Genomic DNA, 16546 nt, shown 5'->3' with positions numbered 1-16546 from the left:
CCCTCTGTCTGAAGCCCCTCCATCAGTCTTCCAACACACTTGGGGTAAAGTCAGAAGGTCTCACTGTGGCCACAGGTGGTCACATGATCTGATCCTCATCTCCAGCCACACCACCCCCTTATCTCTCTGTCAGTTGCCCAACCCAATGTCTCCTCAGTGTCACACACATTTCACCATTTCCATTTTCCGGAATGTTTTCTCCTTAGATCTTCTCACAACTTGTTCCATTGCTCATTAATCCCCCTTCAAATGCTGCCCCTTCTTTGATTCCTTCTTTGGAAGTGATGCCCTTACTCCTCCATGTTACTCCCAAGGTCTGGCCTTCCCTTGTCTTGTCTTCATAGGGCAGTTTATCATTTCCAGATGTTAGCCTAATAGCTCACCTCCAGAATGCCCATCTTTGACAGCAGGGACTTCACTTTATTGGTCATTTTATCCTCTTGCCTAGATGACTGTCTGGAACATAGTCACTGTTAGGAATTGCTTATTGACTTCCCGAATGGATTGTGGAAAGAGGCCAAAGGGTCATAGGTCAAGTCATGTGAGGACCCAACAAGGTAATTCGTATGGAGAGAAAGGAACAGTAAAGATTGGGGTGAGGGTTGATGGTAAGGGTTGTTCTGGAAGCCACAGCCAACGGCATGAGCCTCTAAGAAGTTGTAGCGATGTCAGAATTTAGATCAAAGACCATAACAATGACAATCACCAAAGCCAAGGTCAAGGCCAAGGCAGCCACCTTTAGTTCCCAGCAGAAAGAATGTAAGGCACCTTGAGGTCGTTTCTTAGATGGAAACTTTTTGCTTTATTGATGGTGTAGATCCACTTCGGGGCCTGAGCAGCTTTGAAGCTGAGCTTGATTCAGAGATGATAAACTCTTTAATGGCAGGAGGCTGTAGATTGTTGTGGATAAGTCCATTTGAAACTGTGGCGCTGAAGGAGAGACACATGCCTTCCTCAACCAGCTCCCAGTACACTATAACCCGGCCCCCCTCCTTGCCCATCGCCCCCACCCACTCCCCCAAATAGCTCAACAATTCTTCAGGCAAGATGTCACGATGCAGGCAGTCCCCCAGAGACCAATGAGTTCCATGGCCCACTCACTTCTCATGTCGGGGAACTCCGCTCAGCAGGAAGGGGCTCTGGGCTGTCTGGGAATCCCCATCACAGCAGCAATCTCTGTGGAGCTTTGCAGCAAAATAATTTTCAGATTTAGCACCCAGCTCCATGAGGAGGGAGGGCGGCTGCTCGTGGAAAAAGCAAAGCCCAAGTATTGAGGTATCTGGGATGTGGGAGGTCAGCTCTAGGGGTCGGAAGTGCTGCAGATGGCAATCCCTGCACGCCCAACCTCGCCGAGCTCAGCCGGTAGTACCCAGGCACTTTCAGGGTCTACACAGCAATAAGCTTATGACTGTATGTACAACCCAGTCCATCACTCGAAGCTAAGAGGCAAAGAGGCTTGGCGCGGCTTTCAGAGGAAGCGAGGTGAAGATTTGTCTCCACTCAACAGCTAAGTAAACCTCCAGACCTCTCGTGACTCACCGACCACAGACCCCACAGTCGGCATGCTCCTCTTTATCCTCGTCTACAGAGACCGATGGAGAGCCTATTGTGTGAGCAATGCTCTGCCAGCTGGGGTTGAGGATAGAGTGGGAAAGGGAGATTCACTCTCTCTGGTCAAATGTGGACAGGGTCATTCACTGCAGTACATTCTGTATCGTGGAAGGCAAGGATTACTAGTTACAAGGAAATGGCTTTGGCCAGTATTTGGCTGTGACCTTGGGCAAATCACTTCACTTTCTTTGCTTCATTTTTTTTCCTACCTATATTTTAAGGAAATGATATAGGTTATGCAGCCTAATGAGGTACAATTTGTTAGTAAGTACTTATCTCATATGGCCATAAAGGTTAGTTCCACTTCTGGTTATGATTTAAGGCAGGTCAGTAGAGAATTGCTATGAAGATGCATTTTATACTGAAATAGTTGGGTCTTGAACAAATGTGGATACTTTTAGAACCAAGACTAGAAAAAACAAGAGTAATTGGAAGTAACATTTTTACTTCCTGTTTGAGAGTTTTGCTTCACCCCTATCTCCTTCTCCTTCTTCCAGAAGCTCCTGTTTTCTGGATTGGATTGACAGACTGGAAGGAACTCTAGCAAGGTAGGAAAAACACATTATCACTGTTTCAGAATGTGGGTTTCATCTTTAGCCAAACCATGATGCGATTATAGGCATCAGTGGGAAGGTTCCTGAACGTTATTGAAGAGCTGGTCATTGACGCAGAGAGAGAGACACAGAGATGGAAAGGCTACAGTGATAGACCAGTGACTGCATGGGGACCTGGCTTTGGACAGATCTGTGGAGAAAGGACGAAGTCTCTGTGCCCTCAATCATGGGCTGTGGAAGAAGAGAAGGGTCGTTTCGCAGTGTGGATCAAGCTCTGGACAGCATCGGGACCCAAACTGACAAAAGCAGCTTAAAGACTTGAAAAGTACACACAGAACAACATTAAACCCAAGGATCTGGACTCGAATAGAAGTTTATAATCTGTAATCTGAGATAGTGCAATTGTAACCAGCAAAGACTTCACAAAGTCAAAGCATGAGCTTCAGGCTAAGGAAAGCTATTTACAAAAATGCTTGTTATGGCAAAGAAGTCAAAATATTGTTTTTTTGTTTTTTGTTTTTTTTGTTTTTTTTTACACATCAATGGGGAAAGAAAACCGAAGAAAAACAAGAAATCAAACAAGCAGGGAGTCACAGGAAAAGGAGCACAAATTGCTCTCAATATCAAGAGAAATTCAATTAAGATAATAGCTGATGTGATTTTGTATTCTTTGGGTTGGCAAAATGATGTATCTAATAAAACCAAGTTTTGGAAAGGAGAAAGCATTCCCATGTATTTCTGGTGAATGTGTGACTCAGTTAAGGGCAGTAGCTGTCAGAACTGCTGTCTGTATCCTAAGATTCAGTGACTCATCTCCTTCCTTGGAGTACAACCCCATCACTCCTTTGCACACACGTACTCAGTTTCAGGCACACAGTGTCTATCAGTCATTATTTATGGAGGAATCAATCACTGAATGCATCTTGATGCTGCAGCTAAAATAAATGAGATGGAGCTTCATTTACTAATATGAAGCAATACTGAAAAAATAATATTGGGGCGGGAATAGTAAACTGTTCAGAAGCATCTGAATTATATGATTAATTTAGATAGAAAATTTTAAATACTCCAGTTTTATACTAGTAATTTTATTGTTCATCAATGCATGTGCTTTGATTATGGTATATATTATATGCATACATCTAATTAGCATATACTTTTAAAATCAAGAATGGGCTGGTTAATGCCAGTATTTAAAGGGAAGAGGAATAATGACAGAGGTTGGACACGTGAGGGTTTCAAATATTATAAAAAATTATTAAATCTAGAAAATTGATGTACACTCACCAATTTCATGTACTCATCATTATATTTGATTTTGTAAAATGAAAAATAATTTGCTTCTTTTTATTTAAAAAATATAGATTTTTTTTTTGAGGCAGGGTTTGTCTGCGTAGCCTTGGCTCTCCTGGACTCACTTTGTAGACCAGGCTGGCCTCAAATTCACAAAGATCCACCTGCCTCTGCCTCCCTGAGTGCTGAGATTGCAGGCATGTGACACTGTGCCCAGCTAAATATAAGATTTTTATTACCTTGAGGATTGCATACATGCATACAGCTTTTAAATTATATTCAAGCTCAATCATTCCTCATATCTCCTCCTAGATTCTCCCTCCCTTCATATAGTCTTCCTTTCTTTCCTTTGAAAAATAACCTATTAAGTCCAGTCTGTATTGCTTATATGGTCAAGGGTATAGGGCCACCACTGGAGGATGGTTGGCCTACCAGCGGCCGTAGGCTTATGGAAAACTGACTGTTCCTGCCACAGAAGCCATCAGCTGACAAAAACTCCTCAGTTCCCTTCTTCCGTGATGGTCCTGGAGCCTTGGTGTGATACAGACACCCTGCTTGTGCTGTTGGCTTGCTTTCTTGCTTATGGATTTCAAATCAGATCTTTAATTGAGTGATGGCCCACCCCCTGACTCTGTAATTCACAGTTTGCCACTATGCCATAGTCTCTTTGCTTCTCTAGAGCAAGGAGGCCATAGATGGTTGTGTGGTGCCTTCACTTCATGAAAGTGTTGGCCCGGGTGATGAAGAGATGTAATACAGTCAATCCTCTGATCTCTAAGCTGTCCACATGAGTGTAGGCCTGCATTTTGTATGCCTGCATCAGCAGAATTGACATCTCTTCCTAGGAAAAGCGTGTTCCATGCCGACCTATGCTTAGCATGTTTTGTTTGTTTTTTTGTCTTTAAAATTTGTTCAGAAGCCTAGGTTAGATTGAAAGCAGGAGCAGGAGCAGGAACGGGTCAAGTAGTTACTAACAAAGTTGAGCACACACCACTGAGGACACAGAGGGCCACTCATCTCTACTTCAGCATTCTCTCTCAACATCCCCCAGATCTGGAGTCCGTGAGAGTGAACTGGGTGCCACGTAGCCGGCCCCTCCTAGCCAAGATGCAGCCATATGACGAGTAATGGTGAGCTTTCCACCCTCCTCCAAGACTGTGGACATTTTCTGGTGGTCTTGATTGGAAATGCATGAGAGATTGACGGTTAAGAAGCTCTGGATATGCGGGAGACAGCAGTGAACAAGGAGATGTTTGGTGAAAAGTAAAGAGCTGTTTGCATCTGTGCCTAAGATCCATAACCAATATTTGGAGAGATTGGTGTGGGTGCTGATGATAATTGGTTTGGTGAGTTATAATAGATTCTTCCTGCTATAAAATATTGTTGCTATAAGTTAAAAAAAAAAGCCAATGTAACTTATATCATGCGAAACACTGGGTTTATTCACCCATCCATTTCATCCTTAACCAGTAATCTAAGCTATACCTGCTGAGTGCCTACTGAGTACCAGGGACTGAAAATAGGGCCAGAATTCTTTTAGAAAAATTTCCCTAGCTCTTTATAAGTTTTGCCACAAAAGAGAGAAAAGGGAGGCAGTGAAGGAAGGAGAGACAGAGTGAAGGGATGAAGAAATGAAGGCCTGCAGGAAGTAAGGGAAGGGGAAGGGATGGGAAGTCCCTTTCTGAGGGTTTTAGTTTGTGAGCAAGAGTGGCAGGTGCCAACGGCATCCTTTAAGCCTCCACCCTCTCCTGGCTTTTGTCTTCCTCTCTGCGGAATGGTTGTCACCTAAAGCATGAAGGACACAAGAGTTAACCCGCTTCACACAGAACCCAGGGGACTCTGCCAGAGACTGCCCTGCATCCAGACACAGCTTACCTCGGGGAACACGCGGCTGACAAAGCGATGCTGGCTCAGCTTCTAAGCTTTAGCCCACAAGCCTGAGGTCTATTATTGAAGCGGAGACAATTAAAACTCCAGCTCTTTCACTGTTGTAATTACAGCAACAGCTCTGGTAGAAATTATGATTCATTTACTCTTCAAGCAATTAACATCTGGGCCACCACCGAGGAACACCCCCCACACATAATTCTTGGGTGCAAGATGGCATCACATGGTGCTCCCAGAACTGTGGAGACTCAGCTCCAGAAGGAGGAGGCTTTGTTCCATGTTGTAGTGGGAGCAAGACTTTCTTTCTTCAAACAAGTGGGGTTCTTGGACTCCTGAGATGAACATGACTCACAGATCAATGTGGTCTTGCTGTTATAAGAATACACCTGCAAAATGGCAGTTTAGCTAGCAAGGACCTTAAATGAAGTTATTAATAGGACATTGGCCTCATGCATTTAAGGGAAAAAAAATTTGATTTCTTTCCCATTTGCCTCTTGGAGGTAACCAATAGAAGGTCTCTGTAATGGATACTGTGGTCCAAATGCTTATGTCTCTTCAAATTTGCCCGTTAAAATTCTACCCCCATTGTATCAGGAGTATCAGGGAGGTCATCAGGCCATGAAGAGGAGCATCACAGTGGGATCTGTGCCCTTATTTAAGAGATCCCAGAGAGCTGGTTCTCTCTTCCATTACATGAAGAGACATGGTAAGGTCTTGCCTACGACACAGGAAGCAGGCCCTCAAAGGACACCATATCTTTTAGAGCTTTGATGCTTGACTCCTCAGTTTGTAGAACTACGGGAAATAAATTGCTGTTGTCCATAAGCCACCCAGTCAGTAGCATTTCGTTAATGATAGCCTGCATGCACTGAAGTAAGAGGTACACACATCAGTGTCTAAAAGAAAGTAACCCATCATGAGGTCTGTACCAGCTTGGGGACAATCTGAGCATTATCTCAGATGTTGGTGTTGGCTTCTGAGCTCTGAAATGTGGCCTCTGTCATAACTCAGGCTACTGCAAATGACAAAACAAAGCAAAAACAAAAGGAAAACTTGAACAAACTTAGACACAGTTGGGAATGTCCCCTGCAGAGGGCCTTTGAAATTACTTTACTTTGACTTGGTTTGGAATTATACTTTCTCTGATCTAGATTTTGCTGACTCTAGTGTCGGATTTATTTCTAAGGTCTGTGGGCTTGTGTCGAATGACCCTTTCACAGGGGTCATTTAAGATCATCAGAAAACACAGATATTAACATTACAACTCATAGCAGTAGAAAAATTACAGTTATGAAGGAGCAACAAAAATAACTGTATTGTTGGATGTCACCATAACCTGAGAAAATGCGGTTAAGGGTCGCAGGGTTAGGAAGGCTGAGAACCACTGCCTTGGACATCTCAACTGCTCTTGAGAACTCTGCAGAACGCAGCCCTGCAAAGCGTGGTCCGGAGCTGATAGAATGAGCACCTACCCTGAGATGTTCCTCTCCTTTCCTCCCGTCAGCCTCAAAGAGTTCCTCCTAAATTTGCCTTCCAAACCCTGACATCCTTGGAAAGCAGCTACAGCCTTAAACCCTGTGGTGAGAACTCAAAGAGTAAACTAACATGTAATCGGCAGGGTTGTCTGGAAGAAGTGATCTGACAATTACTCAGATCTCCCCAGAGCACGCGAGGTTGGGTTTGAGCAGTTCATTTTTTTTTTTTCTCCACAGGTGTTTTGGCAGACAGCTAAATGGCGACTTTATAAATGGGTCTTTGAAAACAATTAGCACGAGCTCTCCCTGCCTGGCAGACCCGCTGTACGCACGAGGCTGGGTGCTGAGTACTTTGCCAATGAATTTGTCCCTCACTAAGCTCTACTAGAGAAGGCACTGACAGCTACATCACCCAGGTAAAGAGATTGCAGGCCAGCCCAGGCAGTGAGATTTCGGGATCTGTTAACAAGCAGGTGTGCAGGTAGGATTCAAGCTCTGTCCAGTCATCCCCAGAGCTGGGGTTAAACAGCTTGCTTTAACCTATCCCCTTCTGAGGTCATACACAGCCATCCATATGCTATCATACACATAGCATCCATCTCTCCTGCTCACCCATCGGGCTGGAATCTTTGCTCTCTGATGACGGGATGCTTCTTGGAGTAGAAAACCAGTTCTAAGCATCCTGGGGATAGTAGCTGAGTTATACGACTGAGAAGAAAGGGAAGGACTCACGATTGCATATGTGAAGATGAGTCGTTAGTGGAGGAGAAAATATTGCTTGGGCATCGTTAGGTCCACTCTTTGCACTAATCATAAGCCTGGTGGTTGGCTCAAAGACACCACTCAGCTCTCCACCTGCCTGCAGCAGCTCCTTTGTACTAAAGAAACGATGCTCTGAAAACTTGCCCTGACTCATTCTTGGAGTCTGTCCATGCTGACTCCCACCACCCTTGTTCCACGGAGACCACGCTTATTAAAAACCTCTGAAGATCCTTGCTCCTAAGCCCATGTGGAAATTCATCCTCATGCCTCTTCCTGGTCGCCATGGTGCTTGGAACTCCACGACAGGGCTAATATTATCTCTAGTAAGCATTAGCTGGGCTGTCTTTGCTTCCAAGACGTCTCTAAGATACTCCCCTGTCCTTGCTTGATGGTCCTGTGCGTCCCATCTGGGACTGATAATCACGTTAGTGACAGATCAGCTGCCTGTACATTCGGTGTACAGGAATCCCATCAGTCTGGACATTTCGTTTAGATGTAGCTGGTGCCCTTAGAAGCCATTTTAGAGGTGGGGTTTAGCAGGAGATAGCTGCTGCTTCTTGACTGTGTCTGGCCTCTTTGGAATGAATCCACTCTCATTTCTCAGGCAGTTTTAAGAGGACTGATCCTGACTCCTCCTTGGCCTTTTCTTTGACTGCACATGTTCCCCTTTGCCTGAGGCCAGGTCCCTTTCTGTTTCTCGCTTTGTGGGCATGCAGCCAGGATGTCGATACCATGCTGCTTGGACTCTAATCAGGAAAACTGTGAATTAAATAAGTCTCTTTCTATTACCTGGATTCAGAGATTTTTATGGGAGCAATACAAACGGCACCGAGACAGTGGGTTCAAGCAGTAAATCTTGGCATTTTGATAAATGAGTTTTGCTTGAAAGTTTATCAAACAAGAATATTTGACACACGGCTTATTCTCCCTACTCCCTACCCTGTGTAAACAATGCCTTTTGAGCTTGGCTGTACGGAGGCTTTGACACCAATTCATGGTATCCCTCACCTTCACTCCAGTTAGTCACAGCCTTCGGGTCATGGTGGAGGCATCATGTCATAGCTTGGTTGTCACCTTAATTATCATCTCTAGTCTCTCATCTTCATTTAAATCCAGTTATATCTTCATCCTTTCCTTACTCCTAGTCTTTTTAAAAATTTTTCTTTCCTTTGCTTAATCCAGCTCCTTAGACCACTTGGCCACAACGTTGGCCTCTTTCCTTTTCTTTTCCTTAGCTTTTTTTCCTTTCCTTCTTGATTCCTCCCGACCTGCCCCTTTTCTCTTTTGCTAGGGTCTCCTGTATTCCAGGCTGGCCTCAAACTGGCTATGTAGCTAAAGATAACCTTGAAGGTCTTTTACCTCTCCAATGCTGGGACTACAAGCACGAGTCACCATACCTTGTTTATATGGTGCTTGGGGATCAAATCCAAGACTTCGTGCATGCTAGCAAGCACTCTACCAATCGGGCTACACTTTTGGCTCAGAGCTAACAGCCGATGCCCAGGCAGGAAAACAGAGGTCACACCCATTATCCCAACACAGAGAGCTTAGTAAGTCACTAGTTAAGTAGCATTGGAGGGATGAAAATAGATAAACGAAAATACAAGGTAGCATAGAAGCCTTGTCTTTGGCAAGCAGCAGTGGGGAGAAAGGGAAGTTCGTGGAAGGGGCTACTCAGAGAAGAGTTGGAGGTTGCTGGCTCGGGGACCTCCCGAGAGTTCAGGGTCTATTATAAAACTCTAGAAATGGAAACTGACTGCTATGAGGAAGGCCATGGAGTAGCAATGACAGAAACAAATGCTGAAAGAGGAACAAGGAAATCCTCTCTCCCTCCACATCTAGCATCCCTCTCCTCTGTACCATGGGCAGTTCTGTAATAGACCCAGCCAGCGAAGGTGACGTCGGTTTATCTATTCCCAGGCACCAACACTCCCAAAGCAGAACACAGAAGATGGGTGAGTTAGTTATTTGTTTTAGTGTTCGGACAAAATACCTGAGCAAAGCAGTTTAATGAAGGAAGGATTTAGACTTGGCTCCCAGTTGGGGATATTGTTCATCGTGATGGGGGAGGCACGCAGGCAGGAGTACGGGGCCGGCTGGTCACATTGCATCTGAGGTCAGGAAGCAGAGGAAGTGAGTGCTGCTGCTCAGCACACTTTCTCTTTAAGATCCAGTCCAGGGTTTTCGCTAATGGGATGCTTTTTACCCCATTCAGGGTAGGTCTTCTCATCCCGATTAACCTATCCTAAAACTTCCTCACAGGCATGCCCGGAAGTTGTTTCCATGCTGAGTGAATCTAAATCTCATCAAGGCCACAGTCAAGATTAACATTCTGATCATCATAATATGGAGCAAGAGTGTCCATTTGTCCCATTAGGCTTGGCCCCATACATGATGCCATGGGAGAGGGATATGGCCTTAAGGATTAGGGCTGGTGAGCTATCCAGGTCATTTGGGACACACCATTGAAGAAATCAGTGGTACCCAGCAACATTTTTTTTCTTTCTTTTGTTTTCTATAAGGCAAATGGCATTATTCTGCCTCATGCTTCCTCCATAATACGGCATCATGGACTCAACACAGCACAGCCAATAATAGATCAGGAGCTGAAGCCCCCTCAAACTGTGATCCAAAGTTCTATCTATCTATCTATCTATCTATCTATCTATCTATCTATCTATCTATCTATCATCTATCTATCCATCTATTTACCTATCTATCTACCTATCAGTATATCTATCTATCTCTCTATCTCTCTATCTATCTATCTATCTATCTATCTATCTATCTATCTATCTATCTAATTTTTCTTTCTTTTTTTTCAGAGAGAAACATATCTAGAATTTCCATTTCCCAAGTTTTTTAGATTTTTATTCCTCCTTATCAAGGACCTATAAATAGAACCAGTTAAATAGCTCAGTGGGTTAAGGAACCTACTTCCAAGCCTGATGACCTGAGCTCCACCCCCAGGACTCATGTGGTAAAAGGAGAGAACTAACGCCAGCAAGTTACCCTCTGACTGGCACACTCACAGTGGCACGCCCGTACCCACACATATGCACACAAAACACACAAACGGGTGAATGCACACTTGCTTGTAAGCGCTGTATAAATGATGCCAAATTTTTGCTAGAAAAGTATCTACATTTCTCTGACAAGTTTTTGTTTCCTGCTTAGATGCGGGGTGGGAAAACTAAATTTAGACCAAACTGTTAAATTAGATCCAATTGTCAAATTCTCAAGTCATTTATGGATTAACACACTTACATTTTAAATAAATATCCAGCCCAACTCAGATGTCGATATAATTAGTCATTGCCCAGTCTAACATACCAGTTTCATGCCCCTTTCCCAGAGGAGTTTTTGTTTGTTTGCTGTTTTCTCTCTTAACTCGCTGGAAATGCCTGTGACCCTCCAGTTCTGTAAGGCCTGGGAGGTGTGTGTGTGTCCCCATCCGTGAGGGCTTGGTGAATGGAGGCAAAGCTGAGAAGTCTGGGTGAAGGTGAGGGTTTTCCTACTGGGTACCCTGGCACTTGGCTGATTTGCCCTCATGAGCTGGGGATAACATTGTCCCAGCACATGGCTCTCTCAGCCTTCAGGGTGCATACCACAGTTTTCTTATGGGGCCAGCAGGCCATTGGCTTTCCTGTTTGATACACTTGTGTGTGTGTGGTGTGTCCTTGCGTGCAGGTGAGAACCAGACGTGTTTGGTGCCCTTCTCAACAACCCTCCACCTTATCCACCAAGAGAGGAGCTCTTCCTTGAAGCCCGTGCTCATTGATTTGACTAGTCCAGCTAGTCACTTTGCCCTTGGGGTCTACTGTCTCTGTATTCCAGATGGATGCATGAGGACAGATGAGCCACTATGCCTGTGTGGCATTCATGTGAGTGCTGGGGATCAGAGCCTCAGTTCTCAGGTTTGCGTGGTAAGCGCTCTACCCACTAGGCATCCCGCCCCAGCAGCCATTCTAGTGTAGTCTAGTGCTGTGTTGTCCATTCTGGTGCTCAGCCCTGGGAAAGCAGTCTCTAGGGGTCTGTATACATCCCTGCACTGCCACAGCAGACTGGCTTCCGATGCCCTGATATCCGCTTCTAGTCCCAGACATCTAAGTCTAGAGCGCCTCCTGCCCCTTTCCCAGATTGCTTCTGTTAGCACAAGAGACTGCAGGCTGTGTTGTCTCTGGATCTGAGGAAGATCCAGCAACTGGGAGAGGTTGAAGCAGAGTTCAGGGTCAGCTGGCTTCACTGCCAGGAGGTGTCTTTGGTGGTTCCAATTCCTACCAGACAAACCCTTGCCCCCCATCTCTGTTCCTTGTCTTCCAACCTCGTTAAATCCAGGCCTACTTGAGTAACCTCTGAGTTTCTTCACTTGACTCTGTCGTCATCAGAACAACAGATTTCCAAAGTTTAATCCCTTCTCTAATAAACACTCATATGGCTTCTGTCTTCCTGGTCCCACAGGCCCCAGGTAGCCTATATCAAGGGGGACCTTCAGAACCCCACCACACCCATCTTGGCTTCATTAAAAAAAATGTGAAGTGGTCTTTGCTAGCTTTCAGGCTGCCTGCACTGTTGTGTCATGCCAGCAAACCCTACCATCCAGCAAATGTCAGCTAAATAATGTCAGCTGGTTTTATCCTCCAGTTAGAAAACTACCCAGACCCAGAGGAGAAATGTCCAAGTGGCTCCTCCTCCCATGATAAGCTGTGCTGGGCATTGGAGAAGTACAGCAAGGACTACAGAAAGACAAGTAACACCACCGGTCCTCACTCATGTAGAGTGTGTAGAAGTTGCTACCTAACAGTAAAACAGTGGGTACTGGTGTGGCAGGAATGGGGAAGGGAGAAAGAATTTGCAATAGGTACAGGAGTACAGTTGAGCTGGAAGAGTAATTTCTTATGTCCTATGGAAGCAGGGTCATAACGGTTGACATCAGCAAGCTTCAAAATTACTAGCAGAGAGGATTTTGAATGCTCTTGGCCTAAAGAAATGACGGGTGCCTGAGGATGACATGCTAGTGACCCTGATCTGATCATTGACCCTCCTGGCAGAACTTTCTTCCTTTTTCCAGTGACCATCACCCATCTCAGGTTTCTTTAACATCAGTTAGTACTCAGTGGAGACTTATTTTGTGACACCTTGTCACATGATCAGTCACCAACCAACCACAGGCACAAACAAACCATGGGATACATGGAAAAAAGATTGGTGCCTTAAAGTAGAAGCAACTCAAAATAAAACAAGATCAAATCACCACCAAACAAACAACAGAAACTGAACAAAAACATTAACTATGATTTTATGTTACACTCAACACAGTGGATTAGTGCTGAGACTGACTCCTTGCCTACCGGCTTTGCAAACCCCCTTTTAGATTTTATTTTTATTGTTTGAAATATTGCTATGAATTGTTGTCACTCTTTCAGGATCACTCACCTTCAGGTTCAATAAAGATCAACAGTCATAGTTTGAAATTGGTATCTTTGGAGAAGATATATGTCTCTCTGTAGATTGGAGAGCATCCCATTTAAGAAAACAGCGCGTGCTGTTTCTGTTTTTGTTTTTTTCATGAGTATGCCAGTCTGCAGTACCCTCACCATCATTTGATAATGTTGCTAAGATTCTGACAGTCTCTTGTATAATCTTATCTATCACTGAGTTTTCATGTGTAGTCTCTGGGATAGAATTTTGTTTGTAGGGCAATCACACAAGAAAGAATGACTGTGGCCACTTTTCCATGAAAACTAAGAAAAGTGGCCAGATGGCCAAACACCCAAGTTAAGAAGTCTGCCCACTGTCAGACCTTCCAGGATGAAGCTTCCAGAATAATTCATCTCTTGGGGAATGATATGCCGTGGGAAAAGTGTGTGTGTGTGTGCACACGTTTCTAGGGATGAAACCAAGGGATTCCTGCATACTAGGCAAGCACTATATGCTTGTGCTGTACCAAGAGTCTATCCATGACTATTTTTATACTGCAAAGTTCTGTGCAAGGCTGGGAGTCACTTTCTTGATCATAGTTGTTATCTGAGTTGAGGGAAGGCAGCTCCCACCCTCCATGGTCATTCAGCTGGGAGGGAGGGCTTCGCCATCTATTCATTCAATAAATATTTGTTGAGGGTCAATAAACAGATAGTAGGCAACACAGTAGGTATTATAAATGAATCAATAAACAAAATGACTGAAAAACTGTCCTAGAAATTATAAGTGTGTGTGTTTGTACAAAAAGTTAGGCAAGACAGTATCTCTTGTGTAGGCATGTATATATGCATGCATAAAATGAGAAATGTCTCATATAGATTTGCATTTGAACCCTCAGTCCTTAGCAGGTTTAGGAGGTAAAGTTCCACTGAAGGAAGTATGTCACTGGAAGTGGGCTTTGAGAGTACAAAGCCTCATCATCCTTCCAGTCTGTGCTCTTCAGCTTCCTGCTCTTGCTGCCATGATGTGCTCTTAGCCCTCTGTAGCTTTCAATCTAAATAAACTCCCCTTTAAGTTGCCTTGGTCCTGATTACCAAAAAAAATTGTGTGTGTGTATTATATAGTATCTATTATATATGTATGAATGTATTTGTCCTGGTTAGCTTTTATTGTTAATTTAACACAACCTTGAGTCATCAAGGAAGAGGGAGCCTCAGCTGACAAATTGTACCTATGGCTGTGTCTATAAGAGGCTATCCAGACGGATGACTGATGTCGGGGAGCAAGAAGGCCCATCCCTCTGTAGGTGGTACCAACCCTAGGCAGGTGGGTTTTCTCTGATTTAGCTAGCTCCTTCACTGAAGGCTAGGTTCAACCAAAGCTTCAAGAGAACTAGCCTGCTTAGCATGCCCCAGAGAGCAACCAATCTAACAGGGTTAGAATTCCTCCAGGGTTTCTGCTTGAATTCCTGTCCTAACTTCCCTCTGTCAAGGACTTAGATCTGGGGGTGTGAGTTAAAATTTTTTCTTCCCCAAGTTACTTTTGGTCAAAGGGTTTTTTGTTTTGTTGTTGTTGTTAATTTATCACAGAACCATAATGAATGTAGAACAGAACATGTGCATCTGCCTGTCTATCAGTCTATCTCTCTCTCTCTCTCTTTCTCTCTCTCTCTCTCTCTCTCTCTCTCTCTCTCTGTGTGTGTGTGTGTAGCAGAAGGTCATAAAGGTTATGAAGGAAACTAAGCAGCAAGGAAGGCCTTCTGGCAAGGCATATTTGACATTTTTCATTATTATTATTATTATTATTATTTATTACAATTTATTCACTTTGTATCCCAGCTGTAGCCTCCTCCCTCATTTTCTCTCGGTATCACCCTGCCTCCCTCTTCCTCCCCTAGTCCACTGATAGGGGAGATCCTGTTCCCCCACTATCTTACCCTAGCCTATCAGGTCTCATCAAGATTGTCTGGATCCTCTTTCTCTGTAGTCTAGTAAGGTCCCCTTGCCAGGGGCAGTTGATCAAAGAACAGGCAACCAAGTTCATGCCAGTGACTTCTCTGTTACCCTTACTAGGAAACCCCCATGAATACTGAGCTGCCCATGAGCAGGGGGTCTAGGTCTTCTCCATGAATGGTTCTTGGTTGATTCATCAGTCTCTGTAGGCCTCCCTGGGCCCAGAGTTTTGGGCTCTATTGGTCTCCTTGCAGAGTTACTGTCCCCTCCAGGTCTTTCTATCTCCCCCTTCTTTCATAAGATTCCCTGTACTCTGCCCAAAGTTTGGCTATGAGTCTCAGCATCTGCTTAGATACCCTGCTGGGTAGAGTCTTTCAGAGGCCCTCTGTGGAAGACTCCTGAGAAGCCTGTGGGGCACTGGAGCAGCTCTAGGCTAGGATATCTTTCTGCCTATGCCCCAGCTACCTGGCATACCTGGATCACAAACAGTGGATCAGCAGAGACTACTCCAGACTCCAGAGACAGGTGGACCCAGTATAGGTACCAGGAACAGTCAGTCAAGGCTACAGGCATCAGATGACTAGAGGTCGGCATAAGAATTCAACACATTTGACATTTAATCAGAGAACTAGAGGGGAAGGATGCCGTGATATCCTGAAGAGATGGGGGAAGAGCAACTGTCCCACAACCGAAGAGCAGCTGAAGAATGAGGGATACAGACTCTGAAGGCAGGCAGGCTAGGGGGCAGAGTGCACCCCACTGAGATCTATCCCCAGTACTCCAAAGGAAAAAGACAGGCTCCCTGGAGCTCAGTGCCTGGAGGAGACTGTAGCTGGAACGGATGTTAGTGAGGACCAGGTTGCCAGCACAAAGTCTCTCGGTCTGTTGTCTGTTAAGGACTGTTATTTACTGAGGACCCTTTTATACTCATACGCTTACACGTCATGTTTGCATTCCTTTTATTGGTTTGCTGCATTTTAATGTGATTTATTTTCAATCACGTCTAGATTATTTCATGCATCTAAAAATGCTGTTTTGCCTGGAGTGGAGCTCACCTGGCAGAGTGCTTGCCTAGACGCACGAGACCCTGGATTCAACCCCCAGCCCTGCAGAAACGCGGTGTGGTGGCGCAAGCATGTCATCTTGGCACTTTGGCGGCAGAGGCAGGAGGATCGGGAAGTCAGGCTCATCCTCTACTGCATAAAGAGGAAGGCCAGCCTAGGCCTCAAAAAAAAAAAAATCACTCTGATAAAGAATCTACAGATTTAGAAAGATTTCCTAAGAGACCTACGTCATGAAGCAGGTGAGAAATTACAAGGCTTCTGTGCCAGGGTTTGTTTGTTTTTCTCATTTATTTATTTTATTCACTTTATATCTTTGTAGCGGCTTCCCCCTTCCCTCCCAGTTCCACCCTCTCTTCCCTCCCTCTCCCCTCCCAGTCCCACCCTCTCTCCCCTTCCTCTCCCCTCCCCTTTTCCTCAGAAAGAGGAGCTCCCTTTCCCATCTATCCCAGCTCATAAAGTGGCATCAGGACTGAGCATGTCCTCTTCCCCTGTGGGCTGTCAAGGCAGTCCTGCCGGGGGAATGTGAC

Source organism: Meriones unguiculatus, chromosome 16 (genome assembly GCF_030254825.1).
Source record: "Meriones unguiculatus strain TT.TT164.6M chromosome 16, Bangor_MerUng_6.1, whole genome shotgun sequence".
Taxonomy (NCBI): Eukaryota; Metazoa; Chordata; class Mammalia; order Rodentia; family Muridae; genus Meriones; species Meriones unguiculatus.
The sequence above is the reverse complement of the archived record's forward strand: the minus strand, read 5'-3'. Positions refer to the sequence as shown.